The following is a 16,650-nucleotide window of genomic DNA, read 5'->3' as shown; positions in this document are numbered from 1 at the left end:
ATGGGTATGTCTCCTTATAAAATGGTTTATGGAAAAGCTTGTCATTTGCCTATTGAGTTAGAACAAAAAAGCATATTGGGCAATTAAAGAACTCAACTATGATTTCAAACTTTCCAGTGAAAAGAGGTTATTTGATATTCGCTCACTAAATGACTGGAGAACCCAAGCTTATGAAAATGCCAAGTTATTTAAAGAAAAAGATAAAAGATGGCATGATAAAAGAATCCAAAAGCATGAGTTCAAGGTTGGAGAATATGTTCTTTTGTACAACTCTCATTTCAGATTCTTTGCAGGAAAACTCCTCTCCAAATGGGAAGGACCCTATGTTATCGAGGAGGTTTATCGATCTAGAGCAATAAAAATAAATAATGCCGAAGGTACCAACCTGAACGTTGTCAATGGGCAAAGAATAAAACATTATATCTCAGGTACTCCCACTAATGTTGAAAGCAATATTATCCAAACTATGACACCGGAAGAACATACAAAAGAAACCTTCCGGAACACTCTAGAACCGTGAAAAAAGAGGAGGTACGTAATATGCTAAGTAAACGGACTCCCAAAAATCCGCAAAAATATTTTTTGTCAGTTTTGGAATATATCAAAAAATAGGAAAAATAAGAAACAACCAGGAAGGCAGCCCTGGTGGGCACAAGACACAAGGGCGCCTGGCTTGCCAGGCACGCCCAGGTGGGTTGTGCCCACCTCGGGTACCTTCCGGACTCCATTTTTATTTTGTTTGCTTGTTTTCAAAGATAAAAAAATTATTTATATACCCCCTGAACCTATTGACCACCGCATCGCGGAGAAATCTCCTGTTTTCTTTTCTTGCTATTTTCAGTCAGATCTATTAAGCCAGGCATCATGTCTTCTCCCTCCTTCAACAACGTCGAAGAGGATGCTTGGTTGATGAAGATCGAGCTGAAGAGAGAAGAGCCCGAAGAAGCCTTCAAAGGGGACAAGAGAAAGGAGGCCACTGGAGATCAAGCATCGGTGGTCTAGCAAGTCCTACCCGCCGAGGAGGAAGAAGAGGATATCCTTAAACCTTACTATGATCATCTTACCCCCACTAAGATTGAAGCCTTTCAGATCATTCAAATGGTTCATGTGCAAAATAAATATCTTACTCGTGAAAATATTCTATTGCAAGAGCACATCACCTTCCTCCGGAGCGTCATCCATAGATTGGAGTATCTTCTGAGCAATAAGGATAAGATTACTACTACTTCATCACCACCACCTCCTTCTTCATCACCAAAGGAAAATTGAGTATCGGGTATGGGCACTCCCCTTGGATTTTGCCAAGCTTGGGGGTGGTGCCCCGGTATCGTATCACCTCCACTATCCTTTTCCTTTACTTATCTTAGTTCTATCCATAGTTATCTTTTGCTATAGATGAATAAAAGTTTAGTTCGACCCTTTCTTATCGAGAGTTTGCCTAGTGATCTATCCTTGTAATCGTGTGCGAGATATATAATAAAGTTTAGTTTGAAGTTTTGTTTTCTTTATTTTCATCTTCAATAAAAAGAAAGGAAATAAATGAAAAAGATCATATGCTAATCTTATGGTAAGTAGTGACATCACATAAGGAAGAGCATAAGTAGAAAATTTTATTGGAGATTTACAAACATAGCATTGGTCAATGATGCAACTCATGAAAAAATTAATAAGGGAAGAGAAGATTCACATGCAAATACACTATCCTAGACATGTTTTGTGATTGTGAGCCCCATCAAAATATTATATGCCAAAATTGTTGACATTGGACAAGGAAGACAATGTAATGATTTATGTTTGTTCATATTCACATAGAAGTTATATTGTCGTAGATCCTTTAACATGTGGTGCTTGCCCCCCATCTTTGCTGGCCAAAATTCCGCACTAAGTAGAGATACTACTTGTGCATCCAAAACCCTTAAACCAAATCTTGTTTTGAGAGTCCACCATACCTACCTATGGATTGAGTAAGATCCTTCAAGTAAGTTGTCATCGGTGCAATAAAGGCAATAAAATTGCTTCTAAAAGTGTTGGATAATTTAGTGTAAGAGAAAATTGAGCGTTGTACGAACTTGTGATGGCAAAGAATAAAAGCGATAGACTGCATAATAAAGGTTGCTATCATAAGGGGCAATACAACGTGACGTTCTTTTGCACTAAGAGATTGAGCATACAAACAAAAAGCGCATGGCAACCTTTGCTTCCCTTTGTGAAGGGCCAATCTTTTACTTTTATGTATTTACTTTTATGCAAGCGTCAAAGTTTTTCTCTCTATTCCTTTTTATTTTCTCTTTTGGCAAGCATCATGTGGTGAGGAAAGATCTAGGCACATATATCTAGTTCGATATGGGTAGCATGAGTTATTATTGTTGACATCACCCTTGAGGTGAGTATGTTGGGTGGCGTAATCTATAAGCCCCTATCTTTCTATGTGCCCGGTTGAAACTTTTTGCTCATGTGTATGCGGTGAGTGCTAGCAATCATAGAAGACTATATGATGCTTGAGTATGTGGACTTGCCAAAAAGGCTCCGACACGTGACCCTTCCTGAAAAGTTGACGAATTGTAGTTGCAAAGTAACTGACAACGTAGTTCGTTGGTTTCCAATAGAGTTTATGCTTTATACTTTGATGTTGTGATGAATTGTTACTTATTCATGAGAAGTTTATGATAGAAGTTATGTGATAAAAGTTCTATGATAAAGTTTGTTGCTGTTATAATAATATACATGATGCTTCTATGTCCTTGTTTTGTTTTTATCGACACCTCTCTCTCTAAGCATGTGGACTTGTTTTTGATTTCGGTTTTCGCTTGAGGACAGGTGAGGTCTAAGCCTGCGGGGAGTTGATACGTCCATTTTGCATCATGTTTAACAATTGTTATTTATATTGTTTTATGCATAATAATGCTTTTGGAGTAATTCTAATGCCTTTTCTCTCATAATATGCAAGGTTCACACAAAGAGGGAGAATACCGGCAGCTAGAAATCTAGACCTGAAAAAGCTATGTCAGGCTACCAATTCTACACAACTCCGAATGAGCTAAAACTTTATGGAGATTTTTTATGGAATATATAAGAAATATTGGAGCAAATAAGTACCAGAGGGGGCCCACCAGGTGGGCACAACCCACCTGGGCACGCCAGGGAGCCCAGGCGCGCCCTCGTGGGTTGTGCCCTCCTCGACCCACCTCCGGTGCCCCTCTTCTGGTATATAAGTCATTTTGACCTAGAAAAAATAAGGAGAGGGGGGCTCCGAGGGGAGCACAACCCACCAGGGCGCGCCCAGGTGGGTTGTGCCAACCTCAGTGGCCTCCTGCACTACCTCTTTGCTCTACAAATACCCCAATATTCTATAAACCCTAGGGGAGTCGACGAAAATCAATTCCAGCCGCCACAAGTTCCAGAAACCACATATCCAATCTAGACACCATCACGGAGGCGTTCATCATCCTCATTGGTGCCTCTCCGATGATGCGTGAGTAGTTCATTGTAGACCTATGGGTCTGTAGTTAGTAGCTAGATGGCTTTGTCTCTCTCTGTCTCTCTGTCTCTCTCTCTCTCTCTTTCTCTCTCTCTCTCTATCTCTCTCTCTTTCTCTCTCTCTCTCTTGATTCTCAAAACAATGGTCTCTTGGAGATCTATTTGATGTAACTTTTTTGCGGTGTGTTTGTTGGGATCCGATGAACTTCGAATTTATGATTAGATATATGTTTTTATCCATGACAGTTATTTGAGTCTTTTGATCTCTTGTATGCATTATTACTTATAGCCTCGTATTTCTTCTTCGAATCTTTGGTTTAGTTAGGCTGACTAGATCAATTTTTCTTGCCATGGAAGAGGTGCTTTGTGATGGGTTCAATCTTACGGTGCTCGATCCCAGTGACAGAAGGGGAAATGACACGTATGTATCGTTCCTATTAAGGATAACAAGATGGGGTCTATTTCTACATAAATAGATCTTGTCTACATAATGTCATCGTTCTTATTGCATTACTCTGTTTCTCCATGAAGTTAATACACTAGATGCATGCTGGATAGCGGTCGATGTGTGGAGTAATAGTAGTAGATGCAGTCAGGAGTCGGTTTACTAATCTTGGAAGTGATGCCTATATAATGATCATTGCCTGGATATCATCATGATTATTTTAAGTTCTATCAATTGCCCAACAGTAATTTGTTTACCCACCGTATGCTATTTTTCTCGAGAGCAGCCACTAGTGAAATCTACGCCCCCCGGGTCTCTTCTTCATTATATTTACCTTCGAGATCTATTTTTATTTGATTTTATTTTTAGATCTATTAATCCAAAAACCCCAAAATACCTTGCCACACTTTATTTTATTTTGCATTTATTCACAATCTATTTATCCAATCTATCATATTTTTATCCCGTCAACTCGACAATTTCTGGCACCGTCACCCGAAAGGGATTGACAACCCCTTTAACACATCGGGTTGCAAGTATTTGTTCTTTGTGTGCGGGTACTGTTTATGTAGTGTTGCGTGATTCTCCTACTGGTTCGATAACCTTGGTCTCATCACTGAGGGAAATACCTACCATTGTTGTGCTGCATCATCCCGTCCTCTTTGGGGAAATACCGACGTAGTTCAAGACGCAATCACCTCTCAAACCCTAGTTCATATCTTGTGTTCAATCTTTGTACCGGAACTATAGATTGGTACTTGTGGGTGACTAGTAGTGTTGATTACATCTTGTAGTTGATTACTATATGGTGTATTTGGTGGAAGATTATATGTTCAGATCCATTATGCTATTTAATACCCCTCTGATCTTGAGCATGATTATCATTTATGAGTAGTTACTTTTGTTCTTGAGGTCACGGGAGAAATCTTGTTGCAAGTAATCATGAGAACTTGATATGTGTTTGATATTTTGATGGTATGTATGTTGTGATTCCCTTAGTGGTGTCATGTGAACGTTGACTGCATGACACTTCACAATATTTGGGCCTAAGGGAATGCATTGTGGAGTAGTTATTAGATTATGGGTTGTGAGAGTGACAGAAGTTTAAACTCGAGTTTATGCGTTATTCCGTAAGGGGCTGATTTGGATCAAAAAGTTTAATGTTATGATTAGATTTAGTCTTAATACTTTTCTTGTAGTTACGGATGCTTGCGAGGGGGTTAATCACAAGTAGGAGGTTTATTCAAGTAAGAACATCACCTAAGCACTGGTCCACCCACATATCAAATTATCTAAGTAGCGAACACAAATCAAACCAACATATGATGAAAGTGACTAGATGAAATTCCCGTGTACCCTCAAGAACGCTTTGCTTACTATAAGAGACCGTTTTGGCTTGTCCTTTGCCTCAAAAGGATTGGCCTACCTTGCTTCACTTTTGTTACCGTTACCGTTACTTGCTCGTTACAAATTATCTTGCTATCAAACTACTCATTACTTATAATTTCAGTGCTTGTAGAGAAAACCTTGCTGAAAACCGCTTGTCATTCCTTCTACTCCTTGTTGGGTTCGACACTCTTACTTATCGAAAGGACTACAATTGATCTCCTATACTTGTGGGTCATTAGTGCTTTTGAATTTTAGCTGCCAAGTTTGACAAATGGCAGTGTTACAAGGTTGACAAAGAGCAATGTTACTAGATCAACAAATGTCAATCTTTCCAGTTTGACAAATGGCAATATACCCAATATGACAGATGCAAATCTTACCAAATTGTCTGTACGTGGTTGCACATGGGTCATCCAAAAAATCGTTCGCGTTGAAGGGATATAAAAATCCAGTGTGCCAGATTTTCTCTTGGCTTAGTGGTGAAGTTTCCCTTTGCATACCGTCTTTAATCTGAACTGTTTGCGTTGAAGAGATGCACAAATCCTGCGCGGCGAATTTTCCCTTGGCTTACTGGGGAAGACCATAGCTCTCACTTTCCATACTAGTGTTCTATCTAAAATGTTTGCGATGAAGAGCTGCACAAATTCTGCTCGGCACATTTTCCCTTGGCTTACTGGGGAAGTTGTCGGTTTTGCATACGGGTGTTCTATCTAAAACGTTTGCGATGAGTGTTTTATATTTAAAAACCATTGACATTTAAAAAAATGTTTGATAAATGTGTACATTCAAAAAGAAAAATGCAAATTTTTTCAAACCATATCTTTCATGCAGTCACACTGTGACTTGGTATTCATATGATCGAGATACAATATTGAACCCACAAAAAGCTAATTCCAGCGGCAGCGGAGGCGGTGTGCCACGCCGGCATTGTCGTTGTCATCCCCCGGTACGCCATTGTTGAAGTCTTCAAGGCAACACGGAATGTTCTTCACTTGGAAATCAAACATCATGTCGTCGCGCGATTAACGGGCGGGGTGCGGGAGGATGGAAACTCACGGTGTTGTGAGGTAGCGGTCGACAATGGCATCCCATGACGCTAAGGGGGGCGTGCGCACGGGCACGGGCGCGGCGGGTGCAGGCAAATGCACGGGGACCGGCGCCGTGGTGGGTGCAGGGGCGCACACGGGCACAGGCACAGGCGCTGGCATGTACACGAGCTCGCGCAGGTCCGCAGGGACCTCGCTGATGCCCGCGACTTCCAGCTCTACGATAGTGCTCGGCGATCAACCCGTCAATGCTATGGGGATGGTCACTAGCACGGGCGCGGGGACGGGAGCTGGGATGGGCGCAGGGCAGCAACCACCGCGGCTAGCTCATTCAGGGGCATGTCCATGTGGTCCTGCTACTTTTGGAGCTTGCGTTGTTTTTTCCCTTAAAGAGGAAAGGGTGATGCAGCAAAGTAGATGTAACACTCCGAATATCATGCTACAATAATCTCTCCCTAATGATGGTCATGTCATCATGATTACTATGAAAATTGCCTTTTGATAAAAATCAAAGTCAAAGTCAATTTTTAATTGCAAATGAAATTATCATTTCTTCGAACAGTAAAACTAAAATGTTCACATTCTATAAATTCCTCAGACCATTGTCATGTTGAAACCAACTTATTTTGATTCATAAATAAATTCCTAAGAAATTAATAAGTGGTTCGACAACAAATAAAATGTCCTTTTTATATAAATAAATGTTTATGAATTTCCAAACCACTTGAAATATTGTGTGCTAATTCAAGTTATTGCTTACTATTTATGTACTAAAATTCAAGTTCAACACAAATCGAATGGTATTAAAATAAAATACGAAACAGAATAGAAAATAAGAAAACCAAAAAAAAGAAACTAAATAAAGAAGAGAAGAAAGATCCTACTATGCCTTTGGGCTTTAGTTCTACAGGACTGATCCCGGCCCAACCCACCTCATATCCTCTCCCTCCCCACACTACAGGAAACAGGGAGAGGCCGTGGCGCCTATCCAGGCCTCCCCGACCGGCGATGTCGCCGTGGCGCCCATCCCACGCCCCCAAAAGGATAAGGTTGCGCCATGCCCCCCTCGACCGAACCCTAGCCCCCACTCGAACTCCCCTTTCCCTTTGGTCACAACTTGGAGTTCGCCTAATGTCATGGTCGCCATGCCGTCGTCGTAGCCGCGGCCACCGTGCGCCTCTTCGCTGGGGGAGACGTCCAGCAGAACCATCGTCGTCCACTTCTTCATCTCCACCCACGAGATCGAGCCCGGAGCCACCGCTTCGACCGGACGAGGTCTTCTTCAAGCTCTACCCCGCCGCTCGTCATCTTCGATTTCGACCTCATTGAAGCCTCCCCGAGCCCGCTGACTTTCTCTACAGCTGCGATGTGAGCTCCCCTTGATTCCCCATATGATTCCCCCTTGGATTTATGTCGTTTCACCGCTGCCCACCTGCACCGAACTCCGCCGCCCGCCATGGCCGACGGGCACGAGCACCCCGGGCTCCCCTACCTCGCGCCCGGCTAGCCCGCGCACTTGGCCACCCCGCCCTGCCCTGCGCCGGTCGCGCCTCCGCGCGTGCCCACTCGCGCGTGGACGCATCCCCGCTCGCCTCCGCGAGCTGCTGCTCATCGTTGCGCCCTGGCCTAGCCTTGCCTCACCTCCGGCCACTCCCTGTGCCCCACGCCGGCGTCGCCTCTGGCCGCGACCTTGCGCGCGCCCACGTGCGCCCGTCCGGCCGTCGTCGCTCGTGCGTATCCGCTACTGCTTGCCGTTGCTATTGCTGTTTGCTGCTGCGCAACTTGCTGCTGCTTGCAATGCCTGATGCAGCTGTTGCTTGCTTTTCCTGATGCGTTGCTGCTGCTGACTCTGTCCAAGAAGCCGGCTTGTAGTGCTAAGTTAGATTAGGTTAGGTGCTAATCTAATTAGTTAGTCTAACTAGACGTTGACTGCTAGGTCATGCTCTAATTAGTTCAACCAACCAACCTCATGATTAGTTACTGTGAATGACATGTGGGTCCCCTTACTAAATAAATCTGTTTAGCACTTAAGTTAAAATATCAGTCAATGACAAGTAGGCCCCACGACCACTATTCACACTTTGACCAAGTCAACCATTGACTGTTGACTTGCTGACTGTGTATGCTGACTCAGCCACTGGACCCGCACATCATTCTAGTAGACTAGTTGTCCGTGTGTATAAAAAATACACTGTTTAAATTCGAATTTAGCTATATTCCAGAATTCCAGAAAATCAATTAAACTTTAGAAAATCATATAAAATAATCTGTAACTCGAATGAAAATACTTTGTACATGAAAATTGCTTAGAACGACGAGATGAATCCGATACGCAGCCCGTTCGTCAGCCACATGTCCCTAGCATAGCAAACTTGCAACATTTCACCTCCGGTTCATCTATCCAAAAACGCGAAACACCGGGGATACTTTCCCAGATGTTTCCCCCTTTCGCCGGATCACCTACTACCGCATTAGGGCACACCTAGCACCGCTCCTTGTCATGTCTTGCATTGTCATGCTTATGTTTGCATTATATTTATTGTGTTCCCCTCCGTTACTTCTTTCCGGTAGACCCTGAGACCGCTGCCGGTACCCCTGTTGTCGACTACGGTGTTGACGACCCTTCTTGCCAGAGAAACCAGGCAAGCCCCCCCTGATCACCAGATAACGCCTACTCTTCTCTCTACTTCTTGCATTAGAGTAGTGTAACATGTTACTGCTTTCCGTTAATCCTATCCTGATGCATAGCATGTCCTTGCTACTACTGTTGATACCTTACCTGCAATCCTAATGCTTAGTATAGGATGCTAGTTTATCATCAGTGGCCCTACATTCTTGTCTGTCTGCCATGCTATACTATCGGGCCGTGATCACTTGGGAGGTGGTCACGGGTATATACTTATATATTATATATGATACTTGTGGTGATTAAAGTCGGGTCGGCTCGTAGGAGTACCCGCGAGTGATTCCGATGTTGGGGGCTGAAGGGGCAGGTGGCTCCATCCAGGTAGTGGTGGGCCTGAGTTCCCGACGGCCCCCGACTGTTACTTTGAGCCAGAGCGACAGAGCAGGTTGAGACCACCTAGGAGAGAGGTGGGCCTAGCCCTGGTCGGCGTTCGCGGATACTTAACACGCTTAACGAGATCTTGGTATTTGATCTGAGTCTGGCCACTGGCCTATACACATTAACCATCTATGCGGGGACAGTTATGGGCACTCGACGTCGTGGTATCAGCCGAAGCCTTCGTGACGTCAGCGACTAAGCGGCGCGCGCCGGGTTGGACCGCGTAACGCAACTTCCTTTACAATGGAGGTTGCTAGGTCTGCTCACCGGCCGCGTACGCAATGTGCAGGTGTGCAATGGGCGATGGGCTCAAACCCCTGTGCCATACGATTTAGGCCGGCGTGCTGACCTCTCTGTTGTGCCTAGGTAGGGCTGCGACGTGTTGATCTTCCGAGGCCGGGCATGACCCAGAAAAGTGTGTCCGGACAAAGGGGATCGAGCGTGTTGGGAAATGTGGTGCATCCCTGCAGGGAAGTTGATCTATTCGAATAGTCGTGTCCCTCGGTAAAAGGACAACCCGGAGTTGTACCTTGACCTTATGACAACTAGAACCGGATACTTAATAGAACACACCCTTCCAAGTGACAGATACAACCGGTGGTCGCTCTCTCACAGGGCGACGAGGGGAGGATCACCGTTTAGGTTTATGCTATGCGATGCTACTTGGTGAACTTACCGTCTACTCTCTTCTTCTGCTGCAAGATGGAGGTGGCCAGAAGCGTAGTCTTCGACAGGACTAGCTATCCCCCTCTTATTCTGGCATTCTGCAGTTCAGCCCACATATGATCCCCTTATTCCATTTGATACCAATGCATACATATGTAGTGTAGCTCCTTGCTTGCGAGTACTTTGGATGAGTACTCACGGTTGCTTTGCTCCCTCTTTTCCTCCTTTCTATACTCGATTGCTGCGACCAGACATTGGAGCCCAGGAGCCAGACGCCACCGTCGACGATGACTCCTACTACACTGGAGGTGCCTACTGCTACGTGCAGGACGCTGACGACGACCAGGAGTAGTTTAGGAGGATCCCAGGCAGGAGGCCTGCCCCTCTTTTGTTCTGTATCCCAGTTTGTGCTAGCCTTCTTAAGGCAATCTTGTTTAACTTATGTCTGTACTCAGATATTGTTGCTTCCGCTGACTCATCTATGATCGGGCTCTTGTATTCGAGCCCTCGAGGCCCCTGGCTTGTAATATGATGCTTGTATGACTTATTTTTATTTATAGAGTTGTGTTGTGATATCTTCTCATGGGTCTCTGATCTTGATCATACACGTTTGCGTGTATGATTAGTGTACGGTCAAATCGGAGGCATCACAGTAGAGTAAGTATTTCCCTCAATTTTGAGAACCAAGGTATCAATCCAGTAGGTGACAACGCGCAAGTCACTGAATACCTGCACAAACAAACAACAACTTACACCCAAGGCGATAAAGGGGTTGTCAATCCCTTCACGGTTACTTGCAAAGGTGACATCTGATAGAGATAGATAAACGGTAAAGTAAATATTTTTGGTATTTTTGGTTTATAGATCGGAAACTAAAAGATTGCAAAATAGTAGATCAGAAACTAATATGATGGAAACTAGAAGATTATATACTGGAAAATAGACCCGGGGCCATAAGTTTCACTAGAGGCTTCTCTCAAGATAGAAAATTTTGTGGTGGGTGAACAAATTACTGCCGAGCAATTGATAGAAAAGCGCAAAGTTATGACGATATCTAAGGCAATGATCATGAATATAGGCATCACATCCATGTCAAGTAGACCGAAACGATTCTGCATCTACTACTATTACTCCACACATCGACTGACTCCTGCCTGCATCTAAAGTATTAAGTTCCTGAAGAACAGAGTAACGCATTAAGTAAGATGACATGATGTAAAGGAATAAACTCAAGCAATATTATGTAAACCCCATCTTTTTATCCTTGATGGCAACAATACAATTTGTGCCTTGCTGCCCCTATTGTCACTAGGAAAGGACACCGCAAGATTGAACCCAAACTAAGCACTTCTCCCATTGCAAGAAAAACCAATCTAGTTGGCCAAACCAAATTGATAGTTCGAAGAGACTTGCAAAGATATCAAATCATGCATATAAAAATTCAGAGGAGATTCAAATAATAATCATAGATAAGCTAATCATAAATCCACAATTCATCAGATCTCGGCAAACACACCGCAAAAAGTATTACATCGAATAGATCTCCAAGAATATCGAGGAGAACATGGTATTGAGAATCAAAGAGAGAGAAGAAGCCATCTAGCTACTAGCTATGGACCCATAGGTCTGTGGTAAACTACTCACGCTTCATCAGAAGGGCAATGGTGTTGATGTAGAATCCCTCCATGATCGAATCCCCCTCGGGCAGGACGCCGAAAAAGGCCCCTAGATGGGATCTCACGGGTACAGAAGGTTGCGGCGATGGAAAAGTCTTTTCGTGGCTCCCCTGGTTGTTTTGGGGGTATAAGAGAATATATATAGGCAGAAGAAATAGGTCGGTGGAGTCACAAGGGGCCCACAAGGGTGGGGCGCGCCCTCCATCCTTGTGGCTGCCTCGTGGCTTCCCTGGCGTGCACTCCAAGTCCTCTGGATGTCTTTTGCTCCAAGAAAAATCATCGCCAAAGTTTTATTTCATTTGGACTCCGTTTGGTATTCCTTTTCTGCGAAACTCTAAAACAAGGAAAATAACATAAACTGGCACTGGGCTCTAGGTTAATAGGATAGTCCCAAAAATCGTATAAAATAGCATATTTAATGCATATAAAACATCCAAAACAGATAATATAATAGCATGGAACAATAAAAAATTATAGATACGTTGAAGACGTATCAGGCCCCATTCCTCCTTATTTTCTACCTCGTCCGGCTCGGAGTTGACTTCACCAAACTGGAAGACTAGTGGCAGAAGATCCTTCTACGCCATGGCGTTGGTGGAGGTCTGCCGGTGGGGAATGTGAGGCGAACAGTAAGGCCGCCCGCATTAAACAGCGGCTCAGGCGCCATTAATGGAGAGGATGCGAGCATGGTGGGCTTTCATGGAAGTCAAATGGCTCGCTTCCCAGTGAGTGTGCACAACACACAGCTCGTACGCTTCCCGGTGAGCTTGCGTATTGGAGGACAACTTGCACGCCTCCCGGTCAGCCTGTGTAGTGGGCTGCTCTCGTACGCCTCCCGTATACTCAAGCAGCTGTCTGCACGACACCTCCTAGCCATTAAAAGTGTGACGCGTGGCGTCACGTGAATGGTTAACAAAACGCACACAATTTAACTTATACAAACGTTTGAGGCGTTAAAGTGGCAGCTATTTATTTCAAAATGCCTTTGTTGGCTGTTATTCGAGTGCGCCTTCTCTCAAATTGGACACGAAAAATACCACATCATATCGGGTGCCATTCCATAATAGCATGCCAAGTTTCATGAATTTCAAACGAGTTTTGAATTTACTAGAATTTAAAAACAAAGTATCTCAATGTTTTGTCGGCAAGCAACAGTGCCCTAGTTTTGAAATTCATTCCCATTTCTTGCATGGGACCTAAGCATGCACCTAAGGACACACATTTGATTTGTCAACCCATTTTTCTGCACTGGAGCATGTGCATGTAGTTCAAATTTGAATTATGCACATAAAATGCCTACAAAACTCAGTTAATCTATAAAAATGTCCAAACGAACCCCGAAATTTCAAATTTTAACACGACGCTCCTATTGATCTTTGTTGCCACTAGGAAAAAAATTGAAAACAAGAAGAATCAACGAATATCGTTTCAACCGTGAAGGAGGCACATTCCCTACCAAAACCATGAGGCTTGTTGTCAAAAGCTCTGGTATGTGTGGAGCTTATACCCAAACCTGCCCAAAATGAGAATTTTTTTGACCACAACATGTTGATGTTGTTCCATGATAGCATGCCAAGTTTCATGAATTTCAAACAAGTTTTGGATTTACTAGAATTTAAGAACCGAGTATCTCAATGTTTGCGGCCGAGCGACGGTTGTAAGGTGTTTGACATTCGTTCTCATTTCTTACATGGGACCTAAGCATGCGACCAAGGACACACATTTGATTTTTTCCAACCCATTTATATGCACTGGAGTATGTGACTGTAGTTCAAATTTGAATTATGCACATAGATGCATAGAAAACTCAGTTAATGTATAAAAATGTCCAAACGAACCCTGGAAAATTCCAAAATTTAACACAACACTCCTCTTGTTCTATGTTGACACTAGAAAAAAATTGAAATCAAGATGAGGCAACAAATATCGTTTCGTCCACAGAGGTGACACGTTCCCTGCTGTAACCATGAGGCTTGCTGTGAGAAGCTCTGGTTTGTAAGAAGCTTATAGCCCAACTTGCCCCAAATGGGATAACATTTTTACCATGGCATGTTGATGCCGTTCCTTGATAGCATGCCAAGTTTCATAAATTTCAGACGAGTTTTCGATTTACTAGAATTTAAAAATCAGGTATCTCAATGTTAGCGGCCGAGCGACGGTGGCAAGGTGTTTGATATTCATTCCCATTTCTTGTATGGGACCTAAGCATGCAACCAAGGACACACATTTGATTTTTCACCTCATTTATATGCACTGGAGCATGTGCCTGTATTTCAAATTCGAATTATGCACATAAATGCATAGAAAAACTCAACTAATGTATAAAAATGTCCAATCGAATCCTAAAAAATCCCAAAATTTAACACAACACTCCTATTGTTTTATGTTGACACTAGAAAAAATTTGAAAGCAAGAAGAGGCAACGAATATCGTTTCGTCCACAAAGGTAGCATGTTCCCTACCGGAACCATGAGGCTTGTGGTGAGAAGCTTATACCCATACCTACCTCAAATGGGACAATATTGTTACCACAACATGTTGATGTCGTTCCATGATAGCATGTCAAGTTTCATGAATTTCAGACGAGTTTTCGATTTACTAGAATTTTAAAACCATGTATCTCAATGTTCGCGTCCAAGCTACGACGGCAAGGTGTTTGACATTCATTCTCATTTCTTGCATGTGAACTAAGCATGCAACCAAGGATACACATTTGATTTTTCAACCCATTTTTATGCACTAGAGCATGTGCATGTAGTTCAAATTTGAATTATGCACATAAATGCCTAGAAAGCTCAATTAACGTATAAAAATGTCCAAACGAACCCCGAAATATTCCAAAATTTAACACGACACTCCTGTTGTTCTATATTGACACCAGAAAAAAAATGAAAGCAAGAAGAGGCGACGAATATCGTTTCGTCTAGAAAGGTGACACGTTCCTACCGGAACCATGAGGCTTCTTGTGATAAGCTCTGGTTTGTGAGAAGCTTATACCAAAACCTGCCAAAAATGGGATATATTTTTACCCCAGCATGTTGATGCCATTCCATGATAGCATGCCAAGGTTCATGAATTTCAGACGAGTTTTCGATTTACTAGAATTACAAAACCAAGTATCTCAATGTTTGTCGGCGAGCCACGGTGTCGAGGTGTTTGAAATTCATCCCCATTTTTTGCATGGGACATAAGCATTAACCCATGGACACATATATGATTTTACAACCCATTTTGGTGCACCGGAGCATGTGCATGTACTTTAATTTTGAATTGTGCACCTGAAATGCCTAGAAAACCAAGTTAATGTATAAAAATTTCCAAATGAACCCTGAATAATTCCAATTTTTTTGATGACACACCTATAGTTGCATGTTCACTGCAGATAAAAGTTCTAGCAATTCAAACTCCCTCTTTTGCCGCTGTGACCCCATCATGTATTTCAAATCAAGATGAAAAATCAAGTAGATCACAGACAGTTTATTATCACCAACCGTGTGAGATGCAGTACAAATATCTCAGAGCATCGTCCAAGTATAGTACGTACATGGCTTATGCGAGAAGGTACGTCGGCTACAATCCACATCCGGCGCGTCAAGCACACTAGCTCGCTCCCCAAATATCATTTCACTGTTTAATCATCACCGATGAAAGATGGAGACGTGGACCCACGTCGTGAGGGCAACTTCGGCGGCCCACTCCAATGAGAGCGCATGCTAACAAGTTGCGTGAGTGTGGTCATAATCTGTGAACGGGTGGCCAAGAAAGCACAAACGGCCGCTGTTGCTTCTTAGGTGGCGGCAGCAACATCTGCCTCGGGGATAGCAACTGGCGAGAGCGGAATGGCAGTTGTCCGTTCCACAGCGGCAGCTTTAGCCCTGATGGAGGCCGCCCATGACCATGTCGAGGCCGCCCATGCCCAGCTCCTGGCGGTCACCGCACAAATCAAACGAAGCTTCTCTGACAACGGTCTGCAACCCATGGCCGAAGCGTTGGCAATTGCCGAGAGCATTCGAGTAGCCGTCCGTTCCTTCGCGACATACCTTGCCACAACAAAGCCCGTCCAAACCTAGATCGCGGCTGCCCACGCCCATCTAGTGGCGGCCTTTTCCAAAGAGATGATGGACGTGGATGGCGAGATGCTTGCCGAGTATGGTGCGATGGATGCCATGGGGCCCCTTCCCCGGGAGAACGTCGAGCACGATATGGACATGGAGGAGGCGGTGGAGATCGACGAGCGCCAGCCAGAGTGGTACTCTTTGTTTAATTTAGAGCGCTGGTCTTTAATTTGCTAGAGTAATGTTTAGGTCAGGTAGCTCTGTTTAATTACTGAACTTGCTCGATTAAGAAGTGTGGGTGTGCTGTAGGCTCCTTTGTGTATCCAAATTATGCAATGACGTGGATGACCACTATAACCAGGGAAATTTGGACCAAAATTTGCACGTTCAAACTCATCACACACGGGGTAAGCTATATGAATCGTTCATGATGTTCACATATCGTACACAATGCTGAATAAGAGACCGTGTCTAATGACACTTTGCGCGCCATATTTTTCGCTACACCAAGCCAAAATTTTCGGCTTCCGTGGAAATATCTACCCCCCCTCCCCCTCCCCGTTACGAAAAGCAACATTCCCCCTGTTTCCACCTTCCTTTCCAAGTTCAAACCTTCACTCCTTGCTTGCACCACCGCCTCCTCACCGGCGACCCTCCTTCACGCTGCTCGGCCTCGTCGATCCAAGTAGGTAATCCACACCCGACCCCATCCTCCTCCTCCGTCTACATCCGACATAAGAGCTGCCCTAAGCCATGGTGCACGGAGTATAGCCATGAGCTCAAGGAGCATCTGGCAGCAGAGAAGCAAATTGTGGCCGCACGTGTGGATGAG

At 43.9% G+C, this 16,650-nt stretch overlaps 1 long non-coding RNA gene across 1 annotated transcript; it reads left to right on the top strand.

Moving 5' to 3' along the window:
* Nucleotides 1-7,328: 7,328 nt before the first annotated feature.
* LOC147979866 (uncharacterized) lies at nucleotides 7,329-10,662 on the top strand. The gene is made up of 3 exons (XR_015619032.1): nucleotides 7,329-7,725; nucleotides 8,929-8,999; nucleotides 10,339-10,662. It is a non-coding gene; the product is annotated as an uncharacterized LOC147979866 (long non-coding RNA).
* Nucleotides 10,663-16,650: the final 5,988 nt, after the last annotated feature.

This window comes from Triticum urartu, chromosome 3A (genome assembly GCF_056163025.1).
Source record: "Triticum urartu cultivar PI428250 chromosome 3A, HENAU_Tu73, whole genome shotgun sequence".
NCBI classification, from domain to species: Eukaryota; Viridiplantae; Streptophyta; class Magnoliopsida; order Poales; family Poaceae; genus Triticum; species Triticum urartu.
Note: the sequence above shows the minus strand (reverse complement) of the source record. Positions and strands in the feature narration are given on the sequence as shown.